This window comes from Dendrobates tinctorius, unplaced genomic scaffold, assembly GCF_039654945.1.
Source record: "Dendrobates tinctorius isolate UK_male_01 unplaced genomic scaffold, ASM3965494v1 ptg000020l, whole genome shotgun sequence".
Classification (NCBI taxonomy): domain Eukaryota; kingdom Metazoa; phylum Chordata; class Amphibia; order Anura; family Dendrobatidae; genus Dendrobates; species Dendrobates tinctorius.
This window is the reverse complement of record NW_027361688.1, coordinates 20,927,904-20,948,993: the sequence shown is the minus strand read 5'-3', so window position 1 is coordinate 20,948,993 and position 21,090 is coordinate 20,927,904. Positions and strand designations below refer to the sequence as shown.

Here is a 21,090-nt window from a genome sequence, read left to right as displayed (position 1 = left end):
TCAGTACTCCAGTACCTCTGCTACCTGTTCCCAGACTTCCAGGACTTCTGATACATGTTTTGGGACTCCTGTCTGTATCTGCCGTATTTCTGCTACCTGGTTCCTGGGTACCTCACCTGCCTGCTGTATGTCACGCCGCTGTCACCTGGGGGCGGGGCCTCGGGTCCGACGTCACCTCTTCCAGTGCCGCGGCCACTCCGGGGGCCTCGTCGGGTGTGCACGCGCACCTCTCGCACCTAGTCCCATGGTAGCGCTGTGCTCCTGTACGCACGCACGCACTTTCCAGCTCTGTCTCTGGTCTCGTCCTCTCTATGTCCTGGAGGACCTGACCCGGAAGTCCAAGTGATCATGTGATATATCAGGCTACCTCCTCCTGTGGGAGGTGCCTGATTATTGTTGTGCTTTCTGGTTTGGTCTGTTCTGTCCTTGCTTGGCTGCACACTCAACTCGGGTCCTCTGCCTTGTGCCCTGTGCCTTGCTCTGCCATGCCCCCTGGCACATGCTCCGTACCTACGCTCTGTGCTCTGTCTGTCCCTTACTTTGGCGTGCTTCCCTGCGCGGCACGCATCCTGCTTTGCCCGCTCCCGGGCGTGCTCGCCAGACGTGCTCTCATACACCCGCCTTGCACGGTTCAGTATCTTGCGCACTCCCGTGTACACGCTCTGTATGGTCCTATACCCTGCGTACTCCTGTGGACACGCTTTGCACACTCCTGTCTCCAGCTCACTCCCTGTTGCATCCTGCAAACACTCATTTCTGTCTCCTGTGAGCCGGCCACCTGGTTCCAGCAGTCGTGGTATCTTACCCCCTTAGGCTTGCCCCTGACTCTCACTAGGCCAGCTCACCCAGGGAATGTGGGTGCCACGACCCAGAGGGTCCACTCCCGGAGTCATCACGGTATAACACTGTACCGATGACTGTGGCCCATGTGTCCATCCAGACCTTGGGTGTCAGGAACACCGCACTGCACTTGCTCACTGAGCCAGTGCGCGTGTCCTGAGTAAGACAACCTGTGCTCAGAGATACCTGTGGAGCGGGCAGCAGCAGAGAAGATGCGTGCTTCAGACCAGCATGACCTGAAGCACGTGACTGCTGTGGGCATGGCCTAAACTCCAGAGAGCTAGGAGCTGAAGGAAAACTCCTAGTAGGGTAACTACGGGATAAAGTTACCAAGGGGCATAGACAGCGATGTAAACAGATCAGGCCGGGGTCAAAGCATGAGATAGCATGACTGTACCAAAGGATTAGACAGAACGGATAGTCAGGACGTAGCCAAGAAGTCAGAAACCAGAGAAACAGATATACAGTACAGAATCAATAGGCAAACTCACAACGTGGGACAGAACCGGGTCAGAACCATATAGGCAAGCTAGAAGACAACGAACAGGCACACAGGGGTTAACACACTCTTCCAAAGGCAAAAGTATAACTGACGGGAATTGGAGTTTCCCAGGGCTATAAGAAGCTCTCCCTGAACCAAAGAGAGGCCACAATAATTAACCCCAGGTGTGCAGGTCAAAGCCTGCACTGGGCTCAAGACATTAACCCCTGACGTGCAGGTCAAAACCTGCACTGGGATCATGACAGTGGGATTAGAGGATCTACCTTCCCTAGTGAGTCTGACAGCGTGTTTCTAAGCCTTTTTTCCTCTTCTGAATCCCGCTTATCTGATTTATAACTATGCAAGAGGGTGAGCAGTGCTCAAGAAGACGCAGTGGCAAGAGAGAGTTGTATTTTATAGAAGTGTTATATGGTTACATGTTTTATATGCATAAATCTGCATATTCTACTTATGGCCGGTCTGTGTTTCGGTTTCCTGGAGGTTTTTCCTCAAGGCCATCTCTGGTGATTTGGGAGGGCTGGCCACTAGAAGAACCAGTGAATGCTATAGGGATATAGTTATCACACCGGGTAAGGTATATTTAAATGTTTTTGGAATAGCCCACATACTGGGAGGAATGATATCTAACTAAAAAAGAAAAGCACTTTCTGCTAGAGGGAGTAGAGTTCAGGTAGTCTCAGACAGTGGAAGTGACAGGTTCAAGTCTGTTCAAGGGCTCTAGGAGTATCAAGCTTCCAAACAGCAGAAGGGCGCACTGAGAGTCTAGCATAGATCCATGGACGGTTCAGGGCTTATGGTCTGGAAGAGTTATTCACTTCTTAGAGGAAGAGGCCGTTTGGGAAAAAGCAAGAGGAAACTGTGATGGACCTCAGGAAAGTTGGGTTATAGGGATAGGAAGTCCCTAGTGCCAATAGAAGCTGTTGAGGTGGGGACAGTTCAGGAAGACCAGAGGCAGGACCTTGAAGTGTACTGTTTTATGGGAATATCAACTGGAAGGGGCTCTGTCCCATACTGTATAACGCAGACAAATGTAACTGAACTGTATAGTAAAACCAAACCTGTTGAACCAAACTCAAGGTCTCCTGGTGTGTGTGTTACTAACCCCGGTCCCAAAGACACAGACGTAGCAGAGGCTTCAAGCCCACAAGTAAGTGCAGAGCGAGCACAACTGCACAACACACATTGAAAAATATCCGTTTAGAAGAGGGGTTTCAGGGTGAAGAAAATTCAGAACCGGCCCACAGCACCGAACCCTACAACAACACCAAAGATCATCTCAAATTTAATGTGGCCCATATATATATATAGCCCATGTGGCCCATGTAAACAAGACCATTAAACATGGCCAATCAACTTGTGTATAGTCATGGTGCGCTCAATAATGGGCTGAAATCTGAATATATAAATGGTCCTTTAGAGAAGTGCAAGAGGAGTAAGAAAAGGATTGTAAACTGGGAGATTGATCTAGGGAACTAGTCCAATTGCCATATATAGAGGCAGAAAAGATTTTTTTTCCTTTTAATACGGTACGCGACGTCTTTCTCATAGGGGTTTTTGCCTTCCTTTGGGTCAGCATGGCAGGATTATAGATTGGACTCGATGTTTTTTTTCAACCTCAGCAACCGTGTAACTATATGTCAATCTGTAACCTTTTGATTGATTAATGGAATTCCCCATGCAAAGAATTTCATACATCGATCCCAACATGTCAGATATGTAAGGTTAACAGATTTTCCTTAGCAAACCAGCAAAGATTAATTTTTTGGGAATTTTTTTTTTCTAAATTATTTCCCCTGCTTGTGATATTATTATTGAGCTTTAAAATACTTTTGTTCATGTACAGCTTATAGTAAAATCATGATGAAACGGAAATGGAATAGGCAAACTTAGTGACCCCTTTCTGTGAACAATTCAAAAGAAATAAAAGATAAATTAAATAATTCTTTCTTTCACCACAAGGGGGAGCATACTGCATACCGTCAAGAGGTGTGTCTGATACTGGCAGCACTGATTGGACAGTGCCTGACTGTGTAAGGACACACCCACAACTAAACCAGTAGCACCCAGAAGTCAAATTATTTGTCAATTTCAAGGAGGAATAACAGAGGAACGGCACAGCACAAAATTCTAAGAAAAATTGTTCCAAAATTGTCATTACTTGGGGAATACAGTTACTTACTAAAACTAACATGTCAGGAGAGCTGACAAGTCCCCTTTAAATGAGTACACCATTCTATCATAGGCCAACACTATCAACCCTTCACCCCTGTGTATCATTAAATATTAAACAGTATATTCTATAATATTGATTGTTTCCATTACCCCACAGTAGACCCCCAGGTATACTAGAAATTAACCCATAAACACCCTACAGATAGTAAAGGAACACTAAAGTCCAGTTTCCGTTATACGGCAACTGAAAGTCATTGTGTAGACACCAGATTTCTCCAAGGGGTGGGGAAATACCTTTTCTGTTTTGTGTCGGGTAGAGTCTTGTCTTATACCTCATGTAAATTACCAAGCCATAATAATTATATGTTGTCCCACAGATATATATATATATATATATATATATATACCTACTTGCCTGCTTTCGAGCAACTAATTAAATTGTGTCAATGTGGCCGCACCACATCCGACTATACGCAGTTAGCGTGAGTGACCATGTGGCGATATAGACAGGATACTAGATTACCGTAGTTCTTTTTTACATGATATCCCTTCCACTTGTTTATTCGCACCTACAACTGGATAGACGTCGCTTTCTTGGTTTTATAATTCCGCTTGAAAAGATATCAGAAGGCACTAAGGAATCAGTTTCCAGATTCCTGCTTCAAATTTGAAAAATTGCAGAAATTTGCCAAATTTTCACTTCTTTGTTTTGCTTGCCGGGAGCATGGCTTCTTCACAGACAGGCTACCTTTGGTTTTTACGTTGTGAGAAGTAAAATAAATTAGAATTTAACGAGTGATGAGAGTTTCCATAACTTCCTTCAGGCTCAGCAAACAAATCTGATAATATCACAATTAGTCATGGACAGTTCCCCGTCTGACAATAAGTCACTGTGACAGTGCTAGGTACTGCCGGCACACGCCTGATGGTGCCTTTACGTACATTTCTGCTGGTTTCTATTGGTTTATAAATTATCCTTATCGATTATTTCTTAGAAGTACAGCGCAAACCCGTGACAGCTTCATTGTCTCCAGGGGGTATTCATGGTGGATCCTAAATTTTAAGCATTGACCAAAGGCATTTGAAGAGAACAATCGGACTAATTATATATATATTCAAACAGTACAGGGAATATTAACATTTTCGATCGGGAGAACCAACGCCTATATATATATGCTATATATATATTAGATATATAGGCGTTGGTTCCCCCGATAGCAATTGTTAATATTTTCTGACCTGTTTGTGAATTTCCCTTAGAGCCAGAGAGCGGTGTATAAACCCCCAAATAATGGAAATTTCCTTAAAGTGATTTATCACTTCACAATAAAAATTTACCTATAAATGGATAATGCATAGTTAATATTCCCGGTGCCCTCCTTTTCATTTTCTTACGATCCGCTCTTGATTCCCAGTCCTATGTTTATGCATGATAAAATGGCTGCCCAATGCTCCATACACACTGTGCTTTAGAAGTCTGAAACACACCCACTGCTCTGGATTGGTCCAACTAGTGGCAGTGGGAGGGGTTTTTCTCAGACTACCAAGGACCAGTGTTCATAGTCTAGTCTGAGAAATCCTCCTCCCTTTGAGCCTCCACACTTGGACAGAGACCTGTATTCTGCATTTTTTGAGATTTTTTTTCCGTTTGTTTGCGAGGTGATGTGAAATGTTATTGTGATGATTTAACCCCTTAACACCGAATTACAGATCTATCCATCCTGGAGTGGGTTAGGATGTGTGGAGTGGGCTCAGGGCAGATAGGATAAAGATGGATGAAGGCGGAAAGAAAGGGGCAGGAATAGGGGCAGGTCTTGGGATGCAGCTTCTTTCCAGTGTAGGAGAAGTAATATATAATGACCCCAAGTAAAATATGTGGCTTAAAGGGAATCTGTCACCCATTTTTAGTGATATCATGTAATGATATCATTCAATTGTGTGTCACATAAGGATTCTCTTAGGACATTTGATTCCCCCTGACCCCGCACCTTTGATGCATAAATACCTATTTTATATTGGTTGAGATGTATGTAAATTGCCGCGGTCCGGTCCAATGGGCGGGGCTTATTCGCCTTCTCCTCCTCGGCTTGCTAAACGTAGCTTCATCTGTGAATATCACAGATGCAGTTGTTTTCTGCGCTTGCGCATTAAAAAAGGCCTCCGCGCTTGCGCAGTATGGCTTCCTCAGCACTGCGCGGGGCTTTACTATGCATCCGGCGGCCAGGAAGTGTATCCTGCATTTGCAGACTTCCGGGGCATAGACCGCGCTGAAAAATACCGGCGCATGCGCAGTACTGATTATATGCTTTGCCCACAGTTGGGCAAAGCAAACTGCGCAAGTGCTGGAGGCATTTTCAATGCGCAAGCGCGGAAACTCTACATGAACGGCAGGAAGAAAAAGGAAGAAATGTGTAGGGAAAACGGGGGGAGAGAAGGCGAATAAGCCCCGCCCATGGTGATATACATACATCTCAACCGAGATAAAAAAGGTATTTATGCATCAAAGGTGCGGGGTCAGGGGGAATCAAAAGTCCTAAGAGAATCCTTATGTGACACACAATTGAAGGATATCTTTACATGATATCACTAAAAATGGGTGACAGATTCCCTTTAACATGGTTTTCTGATCCCCTGTCCTTTACCCCAGGTAGGCTTCTGCAGCTTCTCAGCATTGCAGCCAATCAGTAAGTGTATGGCACAAGCGATTCAGAGTTACTGATTGGATGCAGCACTACTGATGTAACATCAGACAGTAACAGACAGTGGAAGCAGCAGCAGACACTCAGCACTGGATCGGGGCAGGATGAAAAAAGCACTTTTTGGTTATTTTTTAAACATCAAAAGACTGATCGTCACTTCCAGACAGAAAACTGGTCTGAACAGGTGCATACTAAGCGTAGCCATCTCTATTCCTAACCAACAAATAAAGTTTCACTCTGTAGCGATATCACATGTAAACATGAAATATATAAAATTTGAATTGCATTACTTCTCTAGAAAATAGGAACAAAAATAAGATACTCAGCACATTTATATAAGCATGCCGAGCAGCCACGACAAGGTGACCTCCTTTTGTTGGGAACCTATCCTAATGTGAATCTTCTCCTTGGCTGAAGCCTACATTTATACTGGCGGAGTGCTCGGTCAGAGAGCCAATATATAGATAGCATAAGACTGACGGTCATTTCCAAACAGAAAACTGGTGTGTACTGGTGCAAACTAAGACTAGCTATCTCTATACATAACTAACAAAGTTGCACTATTTTTTTTTTTTTTAAAGAAACTGAAGCCGGGAGACAATGGCTTTCTGAAAAACAGAAAATTGCTTCAAAACAAAATTTAAAAATTAATTATAAATAATCAATATTACATTTTGGGAGATCCGTCTATTGGCATCCCCTCTGATCAGTTGTATAAAGAAGCTGAGAAGTTCGCCCATAAAGGGCTGAAGGAATATCATATAATGTTATTGTATTAACTATAGCTTTGAGGTTAAAATATCTCTCTTGTAAAAAGTTAGTTTTACAAGTCTCGTTACTTGGAAGGGACTTTCCTCAAACCACATTTCTCACTTAAATTTACTTTAGGAATATACAACAAGCACAGACTACTCAAAGGCACGATCTCTGAGAAGAGAGAACAATGAGTATAAAAAAATTGTGGTAATTCTCAAGATTTCAGTAAATAAATATTCTTATACACCGGAGACCAAAATTGTACACGGGGCAAAACTATGTTCTCGTCATGAGCATCTCTGGCTCTTTTAATGCTTCCCATTATTTTATTTGCCTTGACCAGCAGCTGCCTGACACTGGTCACTAAAGTGGAGTTTGCCGTCCACCTATACACCCAAGTCTCTTTTAGTGAACGTTTTACCCAGTGTTTTACATTTTAGTTAGCAACTACCTGTCACACGTGCTCCTGCAGAAGATGATGCAAGACGATGAATTTGTAAGCATCTGCTGACTTGCTGTTGATTCATTTCTGCAGCCCGCTTTGACTACCTGATGGCACAGCTCCAATCCTTTAAATGGGGCGGACTGCACCTTCCTACACAGCCTGGGAACGCTGCTCTTCAGGGAGTGGACACAATTCTGATTTAAAAGGAACCTGTCACCATGCTTACCCCATTTAAAGTAGAGCCAGCACCTGTCAGCCCTATGTACCCAATTTGCTCTTTAATGCACAAAAATGGCCAATGGGCGTCTCTGGTCTTGATCCGGCGACTATTCTCTTCTTACGGTCACTGTCTTCTTTCCCTGCTTCGTGTGGATCAAGCGTCTAATGTCCTCCATCCTGCTCCTGTGCAGGCATACTTCTCTCTGCCTTGCCAAGGACAAAACAAAGTGTTAAAGTGCGCATGCCCTCAGGATCAGTAGATGGATGGTAGAACACAAAAATATGCTATCACTTTGCAAGATTGGTAGACCTCCTTTAAAGGACACTGCGACTGGAGTAGGTTTAAAAGGTTGTTTTGTGCTCATATTTTTGCTCTATCCAGGAGTCCACATTTGGGAATCTAAATTGTTAGTTCTAATAGCATGCTCCAGAAAGCAGGCCACATTTCTGCATAAAAATATTTGGTGCTGGTAATATATTTGGCCAGGCAGGAGTCCACATTTGAAAATATAAATTACTAATACAATGGTCCTGAAACAAGGCCACATTTTCTACTCAAAATCATTTGAGCTAATACTGTGTTACAGTCACAACTCAGGAGGCCCTATTTGCTAATAAAAATCAATAGACCTAATATTGAAGTTTGGCCAGGAGCCCCAATTTGCTAATCCAAATCCTTTTGCCCCCGGTGGTCAGTGGGGTTATAGCAGCTTTCGTCCCCTGATCATTTGACCATTCCCTTTTCCTATATAGGGTCACATGGTCTATGAGCAGGTGTTGGTAATAGCAGCATTTTCCTTTTGGATGCGAACCACAGTGAAGTGAGCAGCGGGCTCTGAGGTGTAGAGCTACTGCTGAAACTGGTGTGAACTCTGACTGCCCGGTGTCCGCAGCAGAGTTAGATGTTGAAGGTGGCAGCTGGCTCTTAGGTGTTGAGCCACTGCGAAAAGTTTATCTGGTGATTCACTCTGCTGCCTGATGACTGCAGCAGAGCAAGATAAGTGTTTTGGTGTTTTTCCCTTTCGGTGTTGTGCAGTACACTTTATTCCCTGTCTCATCTCCTGGGGAGGGGGTTGGTGGTTTAGCTCAGGGCTAAACAGGAGATAGGGACAGGTCAGGGACTTGGGCCTCACTACCTTCAAGTGTACCCCCAAGTTAAGGAAAGTCAGGGCACCTCCTTAGCCTGAGGGGCAGTTCAGGGGCCCAGGTTCCACGTCTCCTGCTTTGTCCCAACTTCCCCGTGACACAAGCGCTGCATCAAGTGGCCTCTCCTCCTCCTCCTCCACCTTATCATCACACACAGTACAATTCTCACCCCAAACACCCTTGTTTCCCCCAACGTCACATCTTTCCAACCACCCAACTGACTATGGGGAACCATTCGGCAGAGCTGTTCACACAGTCTATTCCATGGGCATCAGAGGTAGGCTCCAAAGATTCTCAGAATGCAGAGGAAGAAAGCATCTGCACTGATGCCAAAAATATTTTCCTGTTGGATCTGGGGCCAGACCAAGTAGAGTCCGAGCAGAATACAGATCCTCGTCACCTGATGTTAACCTCCCTGGGTGAAGGTGATCCTGATAAGACTCAGATACCTGAGACGCACGCCTACTGTACTGTGCTGTGAGGGCAGGAAGAGGAGAAGGGTGACTCAGTGCGAGGAGTGGGAGAACAGAGAGGATGACAATGAGGTTGTAGATCCCACTTGGTGTGAACCCAGAGGCACGCAGGTGAGTAGTTCAGCAGAGGAGGTGGAGGAGGAGGAAGATGAAGAGGTTACATCGCGGCTTCCAAGACAGACACGGAGTGAGGCAACCATGACAAGCAGTGCATCCTCAGTCACAGCTGTGGATGTGGCCTGCACAGGTTGCGAGTCTGCAGTTCACAGGGGTGGCAAGGGTTGCCTAGCTTGGGCCTTTTTTGAGACTGCAAATGATGACCCAACTCATGTTATCTGCCAACTTTGCAAAAAACAACTCAGTAAAAGAAAAAATTGCAATAATTTGACTACTACATGCATGAACCAGCACGAGAGCGATCAACATGCCTTCATCTGGGAATCTCACTGTGCTAAAATATGGACTAGCGGGCCTCGTCACCCACCGGCTATCCCATCAATCGCATCTGGTACCTCTTCCTCCTCTACCACTGTGAGAAGTATTCTCACACAGGTCTCTGGCCACAGAACCACTGGTGCATTTCACCATTGACAATTGGATGAGCAAACATGGGCAGAGGTGTTACATCTCGCTGACTGGGCACTGAGTGACTATGGAGGCTGATGGGGCAGTCGGTCAAGGGGCTGCTCCACGGGTCTTGGAATCCCCAAGGTTTGTGGAACAAACCTGAGTATCTAACACTTCCTCCACTGCTTCTGGCTCCTCTACAGCCTCCACCTGCACCTTAAACCTCTCCCTTAATGAGTCACATGCTTCAACAGTGTAGAGAGAATCTACCCCCTCTGTACTGTTCAGCAACGGCTCACTGCACTCAGGCAGTGTTAAAATTATTATGCCTTGGAGATTGCAGTCACACAGCTCAAGAGTTGTGGACAGCTATCCGGGCCAAGTTAGAGCAATGGGCGTCTCCACTGAGCCTGGAGCCAGGGAAGGCTGTTGTGAGTTCATTTTCCCCTTCACCGTTGATGTCTGATGAACTCCCTCTGCTGGTGAAGAGAGGTAGTGAAATTGATTGGGTTGAGAAGAACCTGTCATCTGAACAGGTGGAGCCTGATTGGACACCCGGAATCACTGAGTGGATATAAGGCAGCCGACGCCCTACAGGGGTGCTGGTGATCCTTTCTGCTCTGAGCTCTTGCAACCAGTTAGTCCTGTCTACTGAAAGCTAGGTTTTTGCTCTCTTATTTTTCCATGAGATTTTGTCTGTTTGCTTCGTGTTTTGTGTTCAGCCTGCCTTTGTTGGGACGGGCTGAGCTCCATTTTTGTCTCTGATCAGTTTATCTCTTTGCTCTGTTTTCAGAATATACCTGAGTGCTGATATAGTGATTTTGAAGTCTAGCGACTTAAGGGCCTTTTTCCCTATCAGACGGTTGGGACATTTTTGGTAGGGTTTTTTGCGGATTGCAGCCAGCATCTTTTCTGTCCTTTCCTATTTAGTTAGTTGGGCCCCATCGTTTGCTCAACCTGTCTTTCTGTCTGTGTTTGTGTTTTCATCTGCTTTTCACCGACAATACAGTACATGTTGGGGGCTGTCTATTGCTTTGGGGTCTGCTCTGGGGCAGTTTAGATTTCCCCTTACATTCTTTAGGCTTATTTAGTTCTCCGGCTGTGAACGAGGGGTCTAGGGCACCGTAGGACCCCCCCACGGCTACTGTTAGTTGTGGTGAATAGGGTCAGGGGTCTGCAATCCGATAGCTACCAACCTCTCCGGTTTTCTGGACTTAGGCTACTTTCACACATCAGGTTTTCGGCGTCAGGCGCGATCCGGCGTCGTGCTGGAACGCCGGATCCGGCAAATGTTTCGTAAAACCGGATGTGACGGATCCGGTTTTCTGCCGGATCCGTCTTTTTCTTGACAGACAAAACCGGATCCGTCTCATCCGGTTCATCCGTTTTTCTATCCATTTTTCGACGGATTACGCCGGATCCGGTTGTTAAAATTGACCCTTGTGGCCTTCCGAACGGGATTGGCTACTGGAAAACTATATATAGCATGTTCCTACAGCCCTTCTTTGACAGGTTGTAGAGGAGAAAGTGCAGGTTGGAGAGAAGAGCAAGTTACTGGCGAAGATGGATGTTGTCATTGGAAATATTTTGAAGAATTTGGCGGATTTTATAGCGGAGGCGAATCGTTTGAGGGTGATTGTTCTGGAGAAGGAGAGAGCGAGACAGCAGCGCATCAGGCATCGTAGACGACGTTTGTGGATCCACCCCATCACAGCCAAGAGAATGACGCGTGGGGTCTATTCTACACTCTGCATGGACCTTCGACGAAACTCGGATAAATTTTTTGGATATGTTAGGATGAAAATGGAGAATTTTGATTACTTGGTGGAGCGCATTGCACACCTCATAAGAAAAGCGGACACCTATTGCCGCTTCTCTGTTTCACCCGCAGAGCGTCTGATGGTGACTTTAAGGTAAGCCACATTTATTGGATGTGATCGCATCAGAGCACACTTTCACTGCAATCTTGTTGGTGGTAGTTTGTATCTCCAAGTGTTGTCAGTTTTGGTATGTAATGCTGTGATTTAAAACTAATTTATTGTTTTTTAATTCCCCACAGATTTCTTGCAACTGGAGAATCCCTTTCGTCACTGCATTTCCAGTACAGACTCGGGATTTCCACCATATCTGGAATTGTGAAGTACACATGCCGTGCACTGTGGGACTCCTTAGCTGAAGAGTTTTTACCAGAGCCCACAACAGAGAGGTGGATTGAAATTGCTGACAAGTTTCAACAGATATGTCAGTTTCCAAACTGCTTGGGCGCTGTGGACGGGAAACATATCCGCATTGTAAAGCCAGCTGGATCGGGATCGGAATATTTCAATTACAAGAAATATTTTTCAATTGTCCTCATGGCCATCGCTGACGCGGAATACAAATTTATTGCGGTTGATATTGGGGCCTATGGCCGCTCCAATGACTCTCAAGTTTTCAAACTGTCTGCCATGGGGCGTAAACTGTATGGAAACACCTTCCAGTTCCCACCACCTAGACCGCTGCCGCAAACATCTGGTCCACCTATGCCATTTGTCTGTGTAGGGGATGAAGCCTTCCAGCTGTCAGAACACCTTTTGAAACCGTACTCTAGCAGAGGATTGACAAGACCAAAACGCATTTTTAATTACCGCCTCACAAGAGCAAGAAGAATGGTTGAATGTACCTTTGGTATTCTGACAGCCAAATGGCGGGTCCTATTGACTGCGATCAACCTCAAGACAGAAACTGTGGACGAGGTGATCAAAGCGTGCGTGGTACTCCACAATTTTGTTATCTGCAAGGAACCCATTTCCATTGAGGACACCTCTGAAGAAACCACCTTGCAAGATTACCATGACATTACCACTAGAAGTTCTGTGACGGTTTCAGTAATGAGGGACAATTTTGCACTATACTTTATGTCACCTCAAGGCAGAGTACACTGGCAGGATGACAGAGTGTGAAAGATTTGTGCCCTAACGAAACTTGTGTACCTTCTGGACCAACAGTATATACCTTTGCCAACCAAAGTTGGCTATCTTGTCATGGTCTTACTATTTTTACCTTTAGGCCACAGGTGTGTACCTGGTTGTGTTTTATGCAAAGTATTTCACCTTTTAACAAAAGTTGTGTACATTGTTAGGAAATCACCAACAATAAACACAACTTTTTAGGTGAAATACTTTGCTTCAAACACAACCAGGAACACAACTGTGGCAAAAAGCTAAAATTTACCCACAGTTATATACCTGGTTTTGAATACCTTTTTACCTTTGAAATACCCTGTATTTAACCTTTTTTTTTAAACATAGTTCGCCGCAGAAAGAAATGACAGACAACCATTGTGAAACGATAATTTAACTTTTATTTAAAATTTTTTTTTTTTTGTAAAATGTTTTTAAAGTGCAAAAAACTTTTTTAATAAAGGTTTTAAACCCAATGGGCATTTTTATTAAAAAACACACATTACAAATCTGTGTAGTGTGGGGTGGAAATACTGCTGGAGGGGCTGCGGGACACTTCGACACTGGGTGTGTGGAGAGAGGACTGGGATCGTGGTGGGGAAGGAACAGTTAGAGGTGAAGGTGTGGAAAAAGCTACAGAATGGGTGGACATGTGGGAGGCAGAAGAGGTGGTGGGCGGTGGAGTGGAGGGATGGGCAGGGACTGTAGGAGCAGATGATGTTGATGGAAAGTTGTATGGGGAAGGAGTTTGGTACGGGGAAGGAGTTTGGTACGGGGAAGGAGTTTGGTACGGGGAAGGAGTTTGGTACGGGGAAGGAGTTTGGTACGGGGAAGGAGTTTGGTACGGGGAAGGAGTTTGGTACGGGGAAGGAGTTTGGTACGGGGCAGGTTGCTGGAAGTGGGGAGATGTCTGGTACTGGGGAGGTTGCTGGTACTGGTGAGGTTGCTGGTATGTAATAGGAGGGGGAGGATGGAAAGTGGCTGGAGGGGGTGCAGATGTAATAGGAGGGGGAGGATGGAAAGTGGCTGGAGGGGGTGCAGATGTAATAGGAGGGGGAGGATGGAAAGTGGCTGGAGGGGGTGCAGGTGGAGGAACTACAGTGGTGGGAGGTGGAGGTTGGGAGGTAACCTGCTGTAGAGCACCGTGGCACGAATGCATTACATGCATCTGCTGGGTAGGAGATAGTGTTGCCATGCGCTCCACAACAGACCTGAAAAAGGTGTGGTTTGGCGAAGATCTTGCTTCTGAATGCATGGTTTGCAGAAGTGTCTTCACCTCCAGAATGCTGGAGTTGATCTGCTGAAAGCCTGCGGAGATTTGCTCTGACAAGACTTTTAGACAGTTCTGGAAAGATGCATTCAGATGCAATAACTCTTGCGCATAACTCTTTTCCTGACCCCTCTGCCGCTGCCGCCCAGCACCCGCAGGTGTACTAGAGGTGGCAGGGGCAGAAGGGTGGGGTAAAGGGAAAGCGATCTCCTCACCAGCAGCTTCATGTAATGTAGGCGGCCACGATGCTCCTGTGCTGGTGGATGGGACAGATGGGTCGAATGTGTGGGAAGGCTGGGAAGGTGCAGATGTACCGGGGCGGTCGAAGTGTCCCTCGGTGCCGGTCTCCTCAGGGATCGCCTCAGAAGGGTCCAATCGTGCAGGCTCCCGAGTGCTGCTCACCGTGCTGTGGAATAAAGAGAAAAAAAAACAATTAAAATACTGACATGGTATGGCCCTGGCTGAAAAAAAAAAGTTACATCTAAACATTTTTTTTTCACATGTGGTGTGTAATATTTACCTTCTAGTGACCATTGTTTCCCGGAGGAACGACAGGGCTTGTGCGTACTTGTACTTGCTCCTGCGTCCTCCAGATCCACTCGGGGCCCGCATCTCTTTATTGAACTCCTTCTTGAAACGATCCCTCACAGACCGCCACCGATTCACAATTCTGTTCCCTGAAACGAGAAAGGAGTGGTTAGTATACAACATCAGTGTTTCACAAACTCCAGTCCTCATGGTCCCCAGGGGTCATGTTTTCAGGATTTCCATAGTAAATAGAAATCCTGAACACATGATCCGTGGGGACCACGAGGACTGGAGTTCGGGAAACACTGGTTTACATCAAGCAACCGGTACTGTATATACTTACGCTCTTTAATCTGGGCCCGAACATCGAGGTCCTCCCAGCGGCCCACAAGGAGCGAACAGATTTCCTCCCAGAGTCGTCGGGTAACGATAAGGTCAGCGTGGCGGCGGTCAGCCATATTCCAGAGCGGCTCCCTTTCTCTGACGAGATCGATGAGGCGGTCCACATCAATCCCTCCATCCTCACCGTCAGAGTTGGGAGCACGCTGTGAAGGCTGTTAAAGAAAAAGACAAAAATAACATAATTAGCCTCCACAAAAGAAATGAAATAAAAAGTGCAAAAAAACAAAGCAAAAATATTTATACTTACACGCTGGTGACCGCCGCGTTTCTGTCGCCGACGACCCTGGGAGGCACTGCGAGGACCTCTTGGCCGAGCACCAGATTGGGAAGACTAGAGAAGAAAACAAAAAATGTTATGTCTTTGGATGTAGGCATTTGTTTGCTGTGTGTGGTCTGCAGAACATTGTTTTCTATGTGTTGTGTGTAGTGTGATGTTGTGTTTCTGCGTTTGATGCAAAAAACTTACCAATTGTGAGCCCACTCCAAGTGTCTGTCCACCCCTTCCTTCTTCTTCTGGGAGCTCCTCTTCATCTTGTGATTCCTGTTTTGAAATAAAAGGCAATGAATAGACATACAGTGGGGCAAAAAAGTATTTAGTCAGTCAGCAATAGTGCAAGTTCCACCACTTAAAAAGATGAGAGGCGTCTGTAATTTAAATCATAGGTAGACCTCAACTATGGGAGACAAACGGAGAAAAAAAAATCCAGAAAATCACATTGTCTGTTTTTTTTTCATTTTATTTGCATATTATGGTGGAAAATAAGTATTTGGTCAGAAACAAAATTTCATCTCAATACTTTGTGATATATCCTTTGTTGGCAATGACAGAGGTCAAACGTTTTCTGTAAGTCTTCACAAGGTTGCCGCACACTGTTGTTGGTATGTTGGCCCATTCCTCCATGCAGATCTCCTCTAGAGCAGTGATGTGTTTGGCTTTTCGCTTGGCAACACGGACTTTCAACTCCCTCCAAAGGTTTTCTATAGGGTTGAGATCTGGAGACTGGCTAGGCCACTCCAGGACCTTGAAATGCTTCTTACGAAGCCACTCCTTCGTTGCCCTGGCGGTGTGCTTTGGATCATTGTCATGTTGAAAGACCCAGCCACGTTTCATCATCAATGCCCTTGCTGATGGAAGGAGGTTTGCACTCAAAATCTCAAGATACATGGCCCCATTCATTCTTTCATGTACCCGCATCAGTCGTCCTGGCCCCTTTGCAGAGAAACAGCCCCAAAGCATGATGTTTCCACCACCATGCTTTACAGTAGGTATGGTGTTTGATGGATGCAACTCAGTATTCTTTTTCCTCCAAACACGACAAGTTGTGTTTCTACCAAACAGTTCCAGTTTGGTTTCATCAGACCATAGGACATTCTCCCAAAACTCCTCTGGATCATCCAAATGCTCTCTAGCAAACTTCAGACGGGCCCGGACATGTACAGGCTTTAGCAGTGGGACACGTCTGGCACTGCAGGATCTGAGTCCATGGTGGCGTAGTGTGTTACTTATGGTAGGCCTTGTTACATTGGTCCCAGCTCTCTGCAGTTCATTCACTAGGTCCCCCCGCGTGGTTCTGGGATTTTTGCTCACCGTTCTTGTGATCATTCTGACCCCACGGGGTGGGATTTTGCGTGGAGCACCAGATCGAGGGAGATTATCAGTGGTCTTGTATGTCTTCCATTTTCTAATTATTGCTCCCACAGTTGATTTCTTCACTCCAAGCTGGTTGGCTATTGCAGATTCAGTCTTCCCAGCCTGGTGCAGGGCTACAATTTTGTTTCTGGTGTCCTTTGACAGCTCTTTGGTCTTCACCATAGTGGAGTTTGGAGTCAGACTGTTTGAGGGTGTGCACAGGTGTCTTTTTAGACTTATAACAAGTTTAAACAGGTGCCATTACTACAGGTAATGAGTGGAGGAAAGAGGAGACTCTTAAAGAAGAAGTTACAGGTCTGTGAGAGCCAGAAATCTTGATTGCTTGTTTCTGACCAAATACTTATTTTCCACCATAATATGCAAATAAAATGAAAAAAAAACAGACAATGTGATTTTCTGGATTTTTTTTTCTCAGTTTGTCTCCCATAGTTGAGGTCTACCTATGATGTAAATTACAGACGCCTCTCATCTTTTTAAGTGGTGGAACTTGCACTATTGCTGACTGACTAAATACTTTTTTGCCCCACTGTATATTACAGAGATGATGGATTTTGGAAATAAAAACTTACCGTCAAACGCTGACGATGCGAGGGAGGGCTCCCAGAAGAAGATGTGCTGTCCTGTTGATGGCCAGACTCCATGGTTGTGGGTATTGCTGCTGCTGTTGCTGCTGCCAGTGATGCCATTTCTGCTGCTGCTGCTGCATCTCTTGGGCGGCTGTTGAATAAAGAGAAACAAAGGGCCAATGAATATCTTGATATTCAATAGCCCTAGTTTGGAGGAATGGGGGATTTGATAATTACCGTCTCTCATCTGCTGCTGGACTCCCCTCCTCAGCATGTTCCATTTGCTGCTCCATTTGGGGTGGTGGTGGTGCTGATGGTGCTGCAGTGGTCTCCTGCCTTCTCCTGCTGCGCTTGGTTGCTTTCTTGGGTGGCATGTTGGGTGTGGCTGTGGGTCCCACTGTCTTGCTTTTATATATGTCTTGTGGGCAGAGCTACTGAGCATGCTCAGACCAAAAAAAACGGATCCGGCCACCGGATCCGGCCACCGGATCCGGCTTTCGCCGGATCAGGCGCATTGCGGCGCTCATAGGCTTTCATTGTGTGAAAAAGCCGGACGCGCCGGATCCGGCGTGTCCGGCTTTTTCGCCGGAGACAAAAAACGTTACAGTAGCCGTTTTTTCCAGACGCCGGATCGCGACACATTGCCGGATCCGGCGAAAACCGGATGAAACGCATGGCCATCCGGCGCAAATGCAAGTCAATGGGGGGGGAAACCGGATCCGGCATTGCATTTCGCCGGATCCGGTTTCTGTCAAAAGCGCCGGATCGCGCCTGACGGCGAAAACCTGATGTGTGAAAGAGGCCTAAGCTTGTATTTTTGTTTTTTCCTCCTTCGGTGACTCATTCATAACAGAAGGCCGTGTGCGAAAACAGTGCGAACATGGTGGTGGCTCTACGCCGGCAACCTCACACGTGCCTTAAATGGCTTACGTCCTCAGCCCGGTGGTACAGCAATTTCTCCACCACTATCTCCACCTGGATGTGCTGCTGCAGAAAGCACGGTTGTTGTGTGCTCACTTCCACAGATCGATCGCACCCCGCAGGTCATCAACTTGCATCGCTAATCATTTGATTTGTGATGTGTCGGCACAGTGGAATTCCAATATGCAAATGTTGCAGCAACTGTGGGAGCAGAGATAAGCACTGGTGCAGCATGTCCTTTTGCATAGCCTGGGCCAACGCAGTATGGACGTGGTGCAAATCACGCTTGCGGAGTGGGCAAAGATGAAGGAACTCTGCACCCTACTGCACAGTTTCAAAATGGCTACTAAGATGGTTAGTGCTGATGACGCTGCCATGAGCATCACTATTTCGGCTATTTACATGCTGGAGCACACTTTGAATAGTCTGCAGGAGGAGGTGGTGGTCCAAGAGGAAGAGGTGGATGATGTGCAAGGGATAACAATATCTCTAAGTACCAGACTGTTGTCGCACAGGTGGGTGCCATGGAAAGATGGGTTACAGCGATCAAGGGGGGCTCATGGTACCAGACAAATTGTTAGTGAAGGTGCAGGAGTCGAGGAACAAATGGAGGAGGACAAGGAGGAAGAGGTAATGGGAGTGCAACAGTCAGGAGATGAAGAGGATAATGATCCCCTCTTTGTTGTCCATGGTTGGCAGGAGTGGATGGAAGAAGCAAGCTTGAGTGTTACCTTGCCAACACACCATGGACTTGGACCACATGGAAGCACCTGACACATGAGCGCTTTCTTGCTGCACTGTCTGTTATGATGTCCGTATTGTTAGGATTAGAAATAGTGTTGACTACTGGGTTTCAACTCTGTTAGATCCAAGGTACAAGAGTAAATTTTGCCAGAAGCTTCCCCCCCTGGATTGTAGACAATCTTCAGAGTGGTTTTCATCAAGACCGCAGTGAGGCACACAGTGTGCATCACAGTTCTAGACTTTCAAACCCAGGAAAGTCAAGGTGTCACCACAAAAACATTAGCAGCAGCAGCAGCAGTGAAAGTGCCATAAGCAATTTCTGTGACCAGCCTGTGCACCAGCAGAACAGAGTACAAGTCTGACATGTTCTGAACGACTGGAGAGGATGGTGCAAGAGTATCTCTCACTCAATATCAATGCCATCGGGTAATTTGGACCCTTTTGCATTTTGGACTTCATAAATGGAAGAGTGAACTGAGCTCGCCTGTCACGCCCTGGAGTTTTTGTCAGCGTTCTCTCAGAACGTGTCTTCAGCGCTGCCGGTGGTGTCCTGACGGATAAGCACGTTTGGCTGTCCCCTGAAAGCGTAGACCGCCTAACTTTCATCAAAATGAACTAGTCATGGATCTCCATTGACTTTTGCACACCAGTCGCAGACTGGGAAGACTAGGCGATAGTGACGTTTTTAGCGTCATGCATTTATTTTGCATTATTGCAGTCTGTGACACCTTTGCTGTTGCTTCTGTGCCTGCTGTTTCTACTGCTGCTGATGTTACAAACAATTTTTTTTTTAAATGTGGAGACTCCAAGTTGGGTCTCCATCTGGTGGGTTGCCTGTTGTGTCAGAGGCCCATTACACTGTTTCTACTCTGAGGAAAATGATGCCACTTTAGTGGTGTGTGACAATAATTATTTGAAAAGTGGAGACTCCAAGTTGGGTTTCCTGTAGTGGAAGGTGTGTCAGAGGCCCATTATACTGTTTCTACTCTGTGGAAATTGATGCCACTTTAGTGGTGTGTGACAATGATTTTTTGAAAGTGGAGAATCCAAGTTGGGTCTCCTTCATGTGTGCTGCCTGTAGCAGTAGGGCTCCCAGACCGGTCAGGCCTGCACTTACTTTCAGTCAACTACCTGGGTTAATGTCCTAAATGAGGCTGGGATAAAAAAAATAGTTGTTGCATGAGGTATCAGGGCTCCCAGAAAAAAAGGCTTAAATTGCTCCCTTATCCCCCTCGTCTTAAAGGGGTTGTCCAGGCTTTTCACATAATCTCAGTGCATATTTGGGCTGCAGAATGATGACAATAAGTAATTTACTTTCTGTCACGAGTTTGCAGGGTTTTCTAGATATTACTCTTTGCTTCTGATCAGAACGCCCAAGGGGGGGGTGTTCTGGCATTGAAATGAGAACTGGTCGTTTCCTTCAACTCTACTAAAAACCTGCCCTCTATAGCAACAACCCCACCCTCCATAGCAACAGGCCCTCCCCGTCCACATGAACAAGCCCTCCTCACACAGTAACAAATCCTCCCCCTCTAGCAGCCTCAGTGCAGAGAGCAGAACCACCCAGCCGCTCCTCCCCCAAACATACACTGAACAGTGATCTATGGAAAGTGAAACTCTAGTGAGGAGGGAAAATCGTCCTGTATTCTGGGCCACTCCATGATTACAATACATAACTCACTCATTATCAGTGATTCCTTCCCTCAGTGTCCCAGGCTGCTGGCAGTGATGGGGCTTGGGCTGTCAGTGATGGGGCTCGGCTGCTGGCAGCAGTGAGAACAGACTGTGATGGCCAGTGATGGGGGTCTGCAGCCTCTAATCTGCACAGGGGGTGGTGTTATGAATGAGTCACCGAGGAGGAAAAACAAAAACAAGCTAAGCCACAGAAAACCAGAGGTTGGAAACTAAGCGGATTGCAGACCCCTGATCCTATCCACACAACTAGCAGTAGCCATAGAGCGTGCCTACGATGATCCAAGACGCCTCGTCACAGCCGGAGAACTAAATAAGCCTAAATCAAGAAAAGGGGAAATCTAAACTGCCCCAGAGCAGACCCCAAAGCAATAGACAGCCCCCAAACATGTATTGTCGGTGAGACAGGATGAAAATACAAACACAGATAGAAAAATAGGCTGAGCAAACGAAGGGGCCCACACTAACTAGAAAGGACAGGAAAGGAAAGATGCTGTCTGCAATCACGCACAAAACCCTGCCAAAAAATGACCAACACTTTCTGATAACAAAACC

General features: G+C 46.1%; 1 protein-coding gene across 5 annotated transcripts in view; it reads right to left on the bottom strand.

Annotated features, from left to right (window-relative positions):
• The window catches only part of IL12B (interleukin 12B), a 118,608-nt gene that overhangs the window by 38,704 nt on the left and 58,814 nt on the right, over positions 1–21,090 (bottom strand). For 3 of the 5 annotated variants that reach the window (XM_073567860.1, XM_073567855.1, XM_073567859.1), the window contains exon 1: positions 7,641–7,831. The exons of the other annotated variants lie outside the window; for them this stretch is intronic. The gene's annotated coding sequence lies outside the window, so the exon portion shown is untranslated. Of the gene's footprint in view, positions 1–7,640; positions 7,832–21,090 lie in introns of those variants that run through there. 5 annotated transcript variants of the gene reach the window in all.